We start from the raw sequence: 13,364 nt of genomic DNA, 5'->3' as shown, positions 1-13,364 counted from the left end.
AATGACAATGATCCTAGGTTCAATAACGAATCCGCGGTCAACGGGATAATAGAATACGCTTTCTTCCAAAGCCCAAGTCGTATTCGACTTGCTTGGCTACGGTGGAAGTATAACTAAACTAACTCTTTGTTAAAACGTGGAATATCCACCGAGCGTAAAGACGCTAAGTAACTCGCTAGTACGATTTCACGAGAGAATGACTTTCCGTCGCGATGCTGCTGCAGAGGAAAACTATGATGGGGTGTGTTTAAGGACACGAGATCATCGGATTCGTCGAGAGATGCCTTCGTTCGGAAAGTGAGGGAAATTGACGTTGCTGTTAATTGGTCAATTTCCATGTTGGTGGTTAGAGAAGGATGCTAGCCGCCCTTGAGGGAAAGTTGCTAGCGGAAAGCGTCGTTCGTGAGAAAAATAGATTTTCCCTATCTTCCCATAGTTGGGACAAAGACTGTTTGTCTGTTTGAAGGACTTTAGTTAACTAAATCCTAAGATTTGTAGCGGCTCCTCAGGCTAGCCGAACATGTACTGTGAAGATGCATCGACATCTGGTAATCATCTTGCCCGAAGAATAGGGTCTGTGTGTGGCGAGCCACGGGACACAAACCGTTGGAATGTTTACTGTCGCGTACCGCTACAACTATTTCTTTTAAGGAGAGCTATGGAATTACTCCATCCCTATGTTAGGTAAAAACATTCATCCCGTGACCGCGGCGACGTTCAGCGACTGGTCGTCGCCTCTAGCCCAAGCTCATTACCATGAATCTCGAACAAATACAATCAGATTGAATGATGACAATTGTTTAATTACGCTTATGGTAGAATCTATATTACTGTGTTAAGGGATTTTCCCGAAGTTTCAAAGGGAAGGCTTCGATGTCTTTTCATCTCCGACATATATATCGATTTTCAGTATTCGGTGAACTGTCTTACTTAGGTCTCTGAAGGCTTATGCACTTTCTTAGCCGTGTCTCAGAAAATGACATCCTGTTTCCATGATTCTTTATCGTTCCTGAGGTGCAGGTACGATGATGTTTAACGAGGAACGGTACAGGTGTCTAATTCCATGTATAAATCGGTTATAAATTCTTCAATTTTGAAGCGGTCTTCTTCGGATAGTGCAGGTTCACATATCTACACATCCGTCAGGCTTTTCATGTACGTGACACTTTCTCTAGTCTAGTTTCCGAATTAGAATCACGCTCATATTTCTGGGCATTGTTTGTTGGTGTTCGATGATAATATGATAAATGTCTTTGTCTTTCAATCGTTTAATATCCAACAACTAATCTTGGTCTCATTGAATTGTCCGCTTCAATTTTTGTGGAGCAGCAGATCAGACAGATTCATCTCTTAGTGACAACTCTGCTTATCCTTCCAAAGAAATAATATACTAGTGAAATAATTTTATTCAATCGAAATCAGGTTCTTTTGAACTATAATCAGGTTTTTTGATTGACAGACATTCAATTTCAACTAATACGGTTGTCAAACTTTCCCTACCTTAGTTTGCGAGTTAGAATCGTTCTCATATTTCTGGCGACCGTTTATTTTTTTATTCGACGATAATCGTTTTCGTCAATCGTTCATTTAATACCTCTTAGTTAATTTTCCAATTGGTTCAAACTATGGTTTATACGTTCCCATACCTTTATCAGCTTGGCCCTACTGTGATCAATGGAGCTAACCCTTCATAGTTTCATTTACGAGGTAAAATCGCTTCCTTCTTTTTTTTGCGACCGTGTTCTTGGTATTGAATGATACGCGTTTTCGTCAGTCGTTCGTTTAATATTCATTTATTAATTTTATTACTGTTGAAAGTATGACTTTGGAAGTAGAATTTACACGTTTCCACAGGTTTGTTACTTTAGGCGGGGGAGGTACATTTCTGGAGAGTGGAGATATAAGAGATTCACTTCTTGATTACGAAGGTCCTATCTGTTCGGAAAATAGAAAAAATATTTTTTCTGGGAAGAATCCTAGCGATGTCAAAATTGAAAGTTACTGTGTAGATGTAGATTTGAGTTCCGATTTTTCATGTCCTATGGTGTCTTGTTTGGGCTCAGATGCTTCCTCAAACCTCGTCTGATATTGTTTCCGATTTGACATTTAACATGGAATTTTTTTCTGTTTCGAGTTTTCTCTCGTAGTAATAATGTCGCATTCTTCAGAGTTCGGGATATCGGGAGTAGATAGTAACAAAATATGATTGCTGTACAAAGGTTAAGTATGCAAAGACAATTAATATAAAAAGACAATTAAAGTAAATTGCATCTGGAACACATTTCTCCTCATTTTTTAATTATCCAGCTGCCTACGTAAAGAATCGCAGAACATTATCAGAATATAGAATTATCAATTATCACAATATGACAGTTTCACTTAAACTCCCTGAATAATGATAATCCTATTAAACACGGATTACATTCGGAATCCTCAAGTAGAAATAACTGCAATTTTATCTACAATTATATGTAATGATGGGTTTGTTCAGGAACATGGAATAAGTAAGGGTTTATGATATTGCCGATCGGGCCCGAAGAGGGGTCTAGACCAAAAAAACTTGAAGGGCCGACAACGTCATGAACCATTCGACAAAAGAAGCAAATTGTTACCCTTCACTCCCTCTTTGAGTAATTAATAGCGGGGCAAAGGAGAGATTATGGCTCTTCTTGGGAATTTTTTGCACAGTCTACGACCAGATACTAAAGGTCAGTCGTCAAAAATAGTTATTTTTTGCTTTACGAAAATCACAGGTCATGGTCTAACCAGCGGACACAACATAACGATCGATATTCTGTATCATATCCAGAAGGGACAATCCCTTAATAACCACGCATTCAAAAGCTAATACAGTCCACACTGTGATAAACTCCCTGGCTTATACCTACTTTCGAATATTTGAACGCGTACAGGGTTTGCTAAAAAATGTGACTAGATGTCGCGATTATTTTGAATATTACAAAAGCAGTCAAACAGTCATTTAACACATTTTATTTTAAAATTCTGTATTGTTTTGGGATATAATGTAAATTTATTCCCTTGCTTCGTTAAATCAATCCTCAACCAATCGGTGAGAACAAGGTGGTGAGAAAAAAATTGAATGATAGAAATGCTAAAAATCGGTTCATGTGATCGAAGTTGCGCAACATGAAAATTGAACGTGGCTATGGTGAAATAAACCCCACACTGAATATTTGAATAAATAAATATGCATTATCAAGAAGAGTGAGCGAGACAGATCGATCGATTTTTACGATGTGAAACGTGTGAAATACGCTTCCACCTTGAAAGACGATGAAAGTTAATAAATATAGGTATGTATAAGCAATAGAATTTATTTTTTACACTTTAGTTTTTTTTATATGTTACAAAATTATTGAAATATTCGACAATATAGTATACAAGAAGCTAAAGTAAATGATTTCAAATTTTGTTATGAAACAGACTGAAATTAGTAGGCAAATTGAAATAATTTTAATCTTTAAAAAATAGTTATTTTATAATTTCGATCATCATTCATATTCCATTATTATCATGCATTTCATTACTGATATATAAATTACTAAATAATATTTTAAAACGTAAAAATTTTAAAACAATTAAGTGTGCAATCTGATAAATACGACTTAAACTCTCACATGTGTTTCTTGAGATTAATTACTAGTTTTGTAGGTTACGATCGATGTATGTGTTAATTTGTTATCGACAAACTATTGGATCGAAAAACAGCTGGATTAGGGACGAAGAAACTTGGTCGATGTCTGAAGCACTTCTGCAGACAATTTATTTATCCAATAGGAACGATGAAACTTTTTCAAGCTTCAAGCTTTGTGAAAAATAACTCTGTCGAAAACGTCGTATTGAAACAATGGGATACGTCCAGTAGATAGACGATCCGTGGAAATAAAAAGTAACCGTAAGCCTGGGAAATGGACGCTTCTTACTACTTTAGCGATTTTCATTATTCGAACAATTTAGTCAAGTAATAAGTACGTATTTCCGTTAAAGAGGTAATTATAATTTTTTAAAGTATCAGAATAATATACTGTTTTCATATCAAATGCAACCAAATATCATATTTTAGGTGTTACGTTCAGCTTCATGGATTTTTCAATGCAAGATTGAAGAAACGCTGTTGAGTGCCGAAGCGTGCAGACGTGTGTCTAGTGCTCTGTGAAGTTCACAATACAACACGTGACGCCCATCCGTCGAAAGTGAATCGAAACAGACATAAACCAAGTGTTTCTAAACTTACTGGTGGAAAATCCAACGCTCCTAATCTCTAATCCGAATCATAGCCTCTCGACTAGTTATTTCAAATTGAATTAACTAGCTCGAAGATGGCCCAATTCTACTCTCGAGAATTAACTACTCTCGATCAGGCTCTCTTGAGCAAAACCATAACTGCACCGCTCTACCTCCTCCGTGGCAAAAGGACAATATATCCCTCCTTTCAAACGACACTAAAAACATAAAAAAACGTAAGCTAGAAACAGTTAAAATAAACGCAAACACTAGCCAGAACGAACAGTCAATAAGCCGTGTAACCACTTACAATAGATTCGCAATATTAGAATCCACAAACGACTCCATGGACGTATAAATTTGTTAATACTAATAATTTGTAAGTTATGAGTTGCAAAATCTCTAATAATATTGATTCAATTCTGCAAAAGAACCCAAGAGGAAGTCTTCCAAAGCACGGCTCGCTACATTGTCATCCACACGGAAAGCCTGACTGACATGTGAATACGTGTGAACAGAGCAATCGTTGATTGCAATTACGCTACGTCATGCCAAACTCGTAGGACGAGCAATTCGATCAACTAATAAGCAATATTTTGTAATTTCTCTTACATAAAACTGTACTAAAAAGCAAAACATATGCACGTATGATATTGATCAAATGTAAGATAAGTTTTCTTAGTGCATCCAAATAGTATACCGAGTCACAGCAATTACGTACCTCAATAGAATGCTATCTCGATCAGTTCCTTAAAAATTATAAATCTAAACTTCGCTAGAAATAGGTATACAAAATATTATACTGCTTTCGACACTTCATTGCATATTGTATCCGCTGTTTTTCACTTCTCAATTGAAAACTGCAGAAATCTCAGTGTTTTGTCAATTGAGAATACTTTTTTCAATGTCATTCAATTTTTGTAAACTATCTATGTCATACGTTTTATGTCATACATATTATGTTACGTCTAGGATTGTTAATCTTTACCTTTTTAGAAAATATGAGAAATTCATCCACAGTCAAGGGTCATCATGGTCCTGCACTGGTGTCATGCGAACGTGATTTAAACCTCTGAAAATACTGCTTAGACCTCGAGGCAGTTCCAATTACCCCGCTACGTTGTACGCGATATTAGTTGGATGTTGACATTAGCCTTGATAAAATCTCTCGACAGCTTGTAGCTAGTCCGCTTATTATTCATTACACTTTCAAGTGCGGTGAAGCTTTGCCGGTAGGAGGGAACAAGTCTGTCGCGTGAATATCCACGTGTCGTTTTCTATGGAAGGTGGTTAAGATAACTGATATGTGCGTAATTCGTACAGTTACGCATATTTATTCCACTTTCTGGGATAAACGAATATTATATGTCTCATTACTACGAAATATTCTTTTCTTCGATAGTTCGATATTATATTTGATATGAAAGTTTGATATTATATTTGATAACGTGTAAATGTAATTGCTAAGAAATTGAAAACAATTTATTGCGATTGTTTAAAATATTTAAATTACACGAAAATATTTACACACACATAATTTAGTTTTTTCACACTGCTTAAAAATAGTGTGTAGAGGATTGATCTTATCAGATATCACGAAATACAGATTACTGTTTGTGAGCAATTTATTTAAGATATTAATTCGACACAAAACACAAGTCCAGATATAATAACTTTCGCGAAATAAATACGCGCAGTCTCAAGAAACTCCGTATATACGTCTGATGCGTCTGTATGCTTATACTGCGATCGCTGAACTTCCTTGCTCGTCATTTCGTTTGTTTATTTATGCTGGTCGGGGGACAGTCGGAAAGTTTGAACTTGATTGCGTTTGACGGTTGAAAGTAGCGGCGACATTGTTTTGCTCGGAGTTCATTACTCCTTGCAATACCTGTGACCTAACGGTCATGATACTCCGAAACAAAACAACAACAGGATTTGAATTTGTCCTGCTCGCGTGCCGCTATAAGTGTAATCAAATGGATATTTCAATATTGCCCGAGCAGCCGAGCTAACTGGACGTGCAAAGTAGTGCTTCAGAAAAGTGCGGCAAGTGGGGAAGAGAAATTTAAGAACGGTTACGCCTATAGCCAAACGGAGGAAACTCGTGTCTTCTATTAAGAAGACTAGCAAACCTACCATAAAAGATATTGCACCAATAAAAATTATAAACAAAAAAGATCAATACTACATATACAAAACAACAGATACATCAAAAACAAGTCAACAAACAAACCAAGGACAGGACTGCTCAGCCACAATTGAAGTTGACATGGAAATCAACAAAGTAACAACTCAACAGGACGAAAGCTGGAAGGTAGCCAGCTATAACAAAAAAAGAAAAATAACAGGTAATCTAGATACGGAAAAGCAGCGATGGCTGCAAGAATTACCGCTAAGAAACTCCTTCAGCTCGCTAACAGAAGAATTAGACGACGGCCCAACAAGCAATACCACAACTCAATCAACACACATTACAAAACCTCCACCAATATTTGTTGAGGCGCAAATAATAGACCCGCTTATTGATCAACTAAACTATATAGTTGGAAAGGATAATTACACAATAAAACAAACAAAATTAGAACAGGTAAAAATCCAAACAAACACACCAGAAAATTATAGGAAAGTTATAAAAGAATTAAGGGGGAAAAATGCTATATACCACACGTACCAGCTCAAAACGGAAAGGAGCTACAAAGTAGTTATAAGAGGACTGCATCCAAAAATTAACACAAAAAAAACTAAGTGACGAATTAGCAAATATTGGTCACTAAACAAGAACTATAAACAATATTACAAGGTACGATACGAAGCAACCACTACCGCTATTCTTAATAGAGCTAGAACCTAAAAATAATAACAAGGAAATTTTCGATAAAAAAAAATTTTAAACACATTAATTACAGTCGAGCCACCCAGGCACAAAAAACACATACCACAATGCATGAGGTGTCAACAATATGGACACACTAAAAATTACTGCAACAGGAACCCGGCGTGTGTCAAATGCGCAGGAAAGCACCTTACAGTGAACTGCCCACACACGGGAAAAATAAATGATGTAAAATGTTACAATTGCGGTGGAAATCACCCAGCTAGTTACAAAGGCTGTTTAGTAAGAAAACAACTTCAAGGTAAACTTTTTCCGCCGCTTCGTAACAGGATATACACTAACTCTCACACACATCAGGATAGCACAGTAACTGAAACATCAACAAACATACAGCATGTAATGAACATCAACCATAATAATACCAACACCTTTGGTAGTCGAAGCTACGCGCAAGTAGCCAAACAGTCAACACCCTTAGATAATCAAATCCAGAACAATAACATCGACGACGCTACAGAAATCAAAGAACTGATAAAGCTATTCATTAAAAACACGGAAATGTTAGCAAAAATGATAAGTGAACAAAACGCAATCCTTAAACAGCAAACGCAACAAATCACACTCATGCTACAGCTACTCACAAACACGCTAAGCAAAAAATAAAAGTGGACACGCTTAAAATAACAGCCTGGAACTCTAACGGCCTACAACAAAAGGCCCTAGAAACTAAAACATTCCTGTACAACAATAATATCGATATACTACTTGTTTCAGAAACACACTTCACTATAAAAAACTATTTAAAAATACCGTACTACACCATATATGATACCAAGCATCCCTCAGGAAAAGCACACGGAGGGACCGCAGTAATAATAAGAAACAACATTAAACATCATTTACACAGTCAAGTTTGTAAGGAATGTATCCAAGCAACCACCGTTACAGTACAAACTAGCAGCAACTATTTACAGTTGTCAGCAGTATATGTGCCACCGCGACACAAAATTACATCACAAATGTGGGAAGACTACTTCCGACACTTAGGTGACAAGTATATTGCAGCGGGAGACTATAATTCAAAGCACACACTATGGAGATCAAGAATCACCATACCTCGAGGCAGAACCTTGGAAAAATACATTAGAAATAATAACCTCACTATATTATCCACAGGAAGACCGACATACTGGCCGACAGACCTGAGCAAAATATCTGACCTGCTAGACTTTGCAGTTACAAAGGGACTAAACGCAAATAAACTAAACATAGCACCCAGCCTCGAGCTTACCTCCGACCATACGCCCATAATAATTACATACAGAAACAAACCAATACTTTACAGCTGCACAGAGAAGCTATGCAATAAAACCACCAAATGGCAAATATTCAAAGAAATAATAGAGAGCAAAATCAGCTGCAACATCCCACTGAAAACACCTGAACACATCGATCAAGCAGTAACAACACTCACAGAAACTATCCAAGAAGCAGCAAGGGCAACAACTATACCTGAAACAACCAACAGACAAACAAAAACAGCTCCACTAGACATCCTCGAAAAAATTAGAGAAAAAAGAAAAGCGAAAGCAAAATGGCAAAAACACAGAACAAAAGAAAACAAAAAACACCTAAACAAACTCACAAAAGAAATAAAAAACAAAATAAAAGAGCACAACAACAATGAGTTCACAAAGTTCATCGAGTCACTATCTGCTCACGAGAACTACAACTACTCCCTAGCCACAAAAAGCCACAAAAAAAAGTAAAGAAGACAACAAAAATGGTATCAGCAATCAGAAGAGCAGACAACACATGGGCAAGAAGCAACGAAGAGCAAGCTGAAGAATTTTCCAACCACCTATGCAACACATTCACCCCACACAACATCAACAACAGCAACCACAATAGTCATACGGACGAGGATGCGCTAACTACTAGTACACCAACTGACAATCACTACACCATACCCAAAGCAACAGCACAAGAAATGAGAAACATAATTGAGAAAACAAAAAACAATAAAGCACTAGGAATCGACCTAATTAACAGCAAAATCTTGAAAAACCTTCCGCCAAAAGCGATAAGACAAATCGCAATAATAGTAAACGCAATATTAAAAAAAGAAATGGATCGTACATTTTACGTGGTTTTCTTGTGTTATTTACTTTTAATTTTTGTCTCGAATCGAGGCGAAATAATACTTCGAGCTTTGCTTATTAAAACTAGCCTGATGTGTCTGCTTCTTCAAGGATATATTCGATGATTGAAACGTTATTGGATCTCATCCAATATCGGAACCGTTAGAATAGTGCTTGAGAGACACACTTGGAGTAAAGTGCCGTACATTGGTGGTGCTTGAGAGGCACACTTGGAGCGTTAAAAGTTAAGTCAAATACGGATTTTCTTTTTTTTTTTTTAATTTATTTACATTTTACAATTTGTCCAGTAGGACATTTGGTAAAATATTATAGCTTAGTGATATAGTAATATAACATGTGGATGGCTACCCCCAGTGGGATACCATCTTCGAATTTGATTGATTTATTTCTTTAGTGTGGTGAGTGTTTGTATGTTAGGTTATGTCCTTTGTGAGATCTGTTGGGCGTTTCCTTTTTAGTCTTCTTTTTATGAAATACGGATGAGCAGTTCTGCCCGAGCAGCCGAGCTAAACGGACGTATAAAACAGTGCTTCAGAGAAAGTGCGGTAAGTGGGGAAAAGAAAGCTACGAACGTCAACGCCCATAGCCAAATGGTGGAAAATCCATGTCTTCTACTGATAAGATTATTATTACTAAATCCAAAATATACAAATACAAATATACAAATACAAATATATCAAATCCAAGCCAATCACTAAACGAAGAACAGGAGTGCTCAGCTATAAATTTTTTTTTTGTTTTTTTTATTTTATTAATTACATTAACAATTTGTCCAGTTTGGACATTTGGTAGAATTTTTTAGCTGTTTGATTATCATGTGGGTGGCTACCCCCAGCGGAATACCATCTTCGTGTTTGTTGGGTTGTGTCCTTTATGAGGTCTGCTGGATGTCTCCTTTTCAGTCCTCTATCCATGTTTGAGGTGTTGATTGTTTCCGCAGCTAGCCGGCTTGGGTGTGTTCCTATTCTTTCTTTATATTTTCCTGCGTGTCTGTTAATTTCCTCTTTGACCGTTGGTATTCCCAGGTCCTTGCGTATATCCTCGTTTCTAACGTACCATGGGGCGTTTACTATTGTTCTAAGAATTTTAGCTTGTACTATCTCTATTTTGTTTACATGGCTCATTGCTGCTGTCCCCCATAGTGGTATTCTGTACGTCCAGATTGGTTTTATGATCGCTTTGTATATTTTTAATTTATTTTCTATACTTAATTTGGATTTTCGACTTGTTAGCCAGTGCATTTGTCTCCTTGTTGTCTGTATTTTGTCTATTATTGATTTAGTATGCTGTTTCCATGTGAGTTGTATTTCTAAGTGGAGTTTCTAAGTATGTGCGTGCCGTTCAGTAGGATGTTTGGTGGTATCTGTTTTCGCAGTGTGACTGTAATATGGTTGTATTTATCGGGGTTTGCTTTTATTTGTTTATCTTGCAGCCACTTTTCTATTTTTGTGATATGTTCTTGTAGTAATTTGACTGCTGTTTCTGGGTTAGTGTGCCTGACTAGTACTGCTGTGTCGTCCGCGAATGTCAGTATTTTGCTATTGGTAGTTGTTGGTATGTTGGCCGTGTATAGCGTGTATAGTATCGGTCCTAAGAAGCTTCCTTGCGGAACCCCTGCCTTGATGTCTTTGACTTCAGAGTATGTGTGCTTGATTTTTATTACGAAGGTTCTGCTGCTTAAGTAAGATTTTATTAATTGGTATATTTGATCCGGGAATTGTTTCCTGATTGTTTGTAGTAGGCTTTTGTGGTTTATTTTGTCAAATGTTTTCTCTATGTCCATAAAGAGGGCTGTACAGTATTGTTTGTTTTCTAATGCTAGTATTATTTCGTTGATGAGCCTGTGCATTTGCTCTATAGTGAAGTATTTGTTTCTGAATATATTATTAAATAATATAATGAATTAAATAATATAATAATATAATGAAATAATATTAGAAACATCTAAATATGACGAGTCAGTGACGTTCGTTTTATTGTCCAAGGCTTAAACAAAGAATCGACAGTGGTTATTTGCAAAGTGTGAAACAGTGGAAGGGGGGATGCAATGCTGACACAAGCACCACAGTGCTCAGACGAGGAGGGTTCTTCGTCTCGCCATTTCCAATCCCTCTTACGCTTAGCGACGTCATCCAACCAACACTAACGGACTATGAACGTTCTCCTTTACACGTACCTACACACAGAAACATCGTTACCTGTACACAATACGCGTACCGCAAGTCTGGCTCAGCCACTTTCAGACACCTTAGAATTAACGCGGTGATTTCGAGTACCCTGGGGAATTCTTTGCTCGCCCGCCAGCTACGCCTTCTTCTTACAAGCTTACGGTCCCGGGCTGAAGCTTTATTGGACTGTTGTGCTTGCCAGTCGAAACCGATTTACGAATATTTTTTCGCGGAGAATACGCGCTACGTCTTTCGTCGAGGGTAACGACCGCTGTTTAGTTGACTCTGTTTCATTATAAGTCGAATCTGTTTGATGTAATCCTTTCGATGGCTCCTTTTAGATAATTTAGGGGAGGGGGGGTCAGACGATTTGTTGTTTAAAAAGATTGTGAACTTAACAAGTGTCATCAAATAACGCATTAATATTCTATTAACGATGCACATGAAACAGTCACGAAATTTTGCAGTGTTATCTGTTCGGAGGATAGTGATAATCGTACTCTTGTTAATGTATTTTGCGTTAAATCGATATCTCAATTTGTTTTGAAGATATAGTACTGCAAAGTTGTATAATAGACGTATATCTAAGTCTATAGCCTTCGGCGGTCTGACCTACAGTTTTTCCAGGAAACGCACGTGCTTAGCTCATTTGCATCATGGCCCTACTTAAGAGGACTGGTCCCTATCACCGCGTGCGGTCGGTTGTAGATGCAGTAAATGACATCCGACTTCTTCATGGAGTTTGTCGAAAATTTACTGTTCAAAACGATTGGTAGACAATGTTACTTCGCAAACATCGCATCTTACATTCTTTATAACAGAGGAAAAAGAAAAAATTATTTATTTAAAAAAATAAGAAATAAGAAATGAAATCATATTATTTCTCGTGGAATTCTTTAAAATGGTCAATACAATAAACTGATATAGGCGAGATGCTGACAAACGGGTCAAACGTGATCTCTCACATCTGAAGAATACTTAGCGACTGAAATAAGAAGCAGTCGCAGCGCGTGTAATAATCCGCGCTTGGTGATAGAAGACAGTCGCAGCGCGCGGATTAACCCCTTCCCGTGACCAGACTGATGCTCGTAAACAGGAACTAACATTCAGTCACGATCGTAACGGGCAAAAAACAGTCCGCGAGCTCGGCTTTTTATGTCAGACTCGCGATATTCATGTTTGGGCTAAAATCTTCATCGCGAGTCTGACTCGATAAAGTACGGGAAGGGGTTAATCCGCGCTTGGATGCAAATGGGCTAGTAATAGTAATAAAAAAGAACACACTGTCCGTTACTGATCATATTAGCCAGATTATGGTTGGTCAGTGACGCGATGCAAGTGAGAAACCTGAGAGTACGAGAGAGATAGCGACGGAAAATTATCGAAGAATTCGTTTCTTTTCAAGCGATGATATCTCAGCAACGAATAGCCGGATCGAAATGAAACGAAAAGCATTTTACAGGGAAAGGTTTACTTACTTTGATAGCTGCAACTTAATTTAAAGATTTTCATTAGATTTGCAATGGTAATTGTTTAAATTTTTAGCAGTTTTAATAGGTTACTTGTGTATTTAAGATTTGTTGGAATAAATGTGTATGCTTTTTGAACAATATCGTTCATAATGGTATTGTTAATAGTTTTTATACTAATTACAATGTAAAACCACATGCATTTTGCAAAATTTTTAAGGGTGTGCGGCAATAAGCAGGCAGTTTAGATTGATTTGATCACCATTTAGATTGATTTGATATTTTAGATTTATTATAAGAGAAAGGATATCGGTTTCATATTCAAATTATCGCTACGAATATTATTCGACTACGAGTTTATAACACGTTTGAAAAAATCATTTGATTTAAAGATGATTTTTGGTGCAGAAGCAAATCATTTGTTTCTTGTGAATTAAATATTAATCGTGTACTTACGTAATGAAATTCAGAAATGAATAAAAAG

The sequence above is a fragment of the Bombus vosnesenskii genome, unplaced genomic scaffold (genome assembly GCF_011952255.1).
Source record: "Bombus vosnesenskii isolate JDL3184/JDL3185 unplaced genomic scaffold, Bvos_JDL3184-5_v1.1 scf7180000013492, whole genome shotgun sequence".
NCBI classification, from domain to species: domain Eukaryota; kingdom Metazoa; phylum Arthropoda; class Insecta; order Hymenoptera; family Apidae; genus Bombus; species Bombus vosnesenskii.
This window is presented reverse-complemented; position numbering follows the sequence as displayed.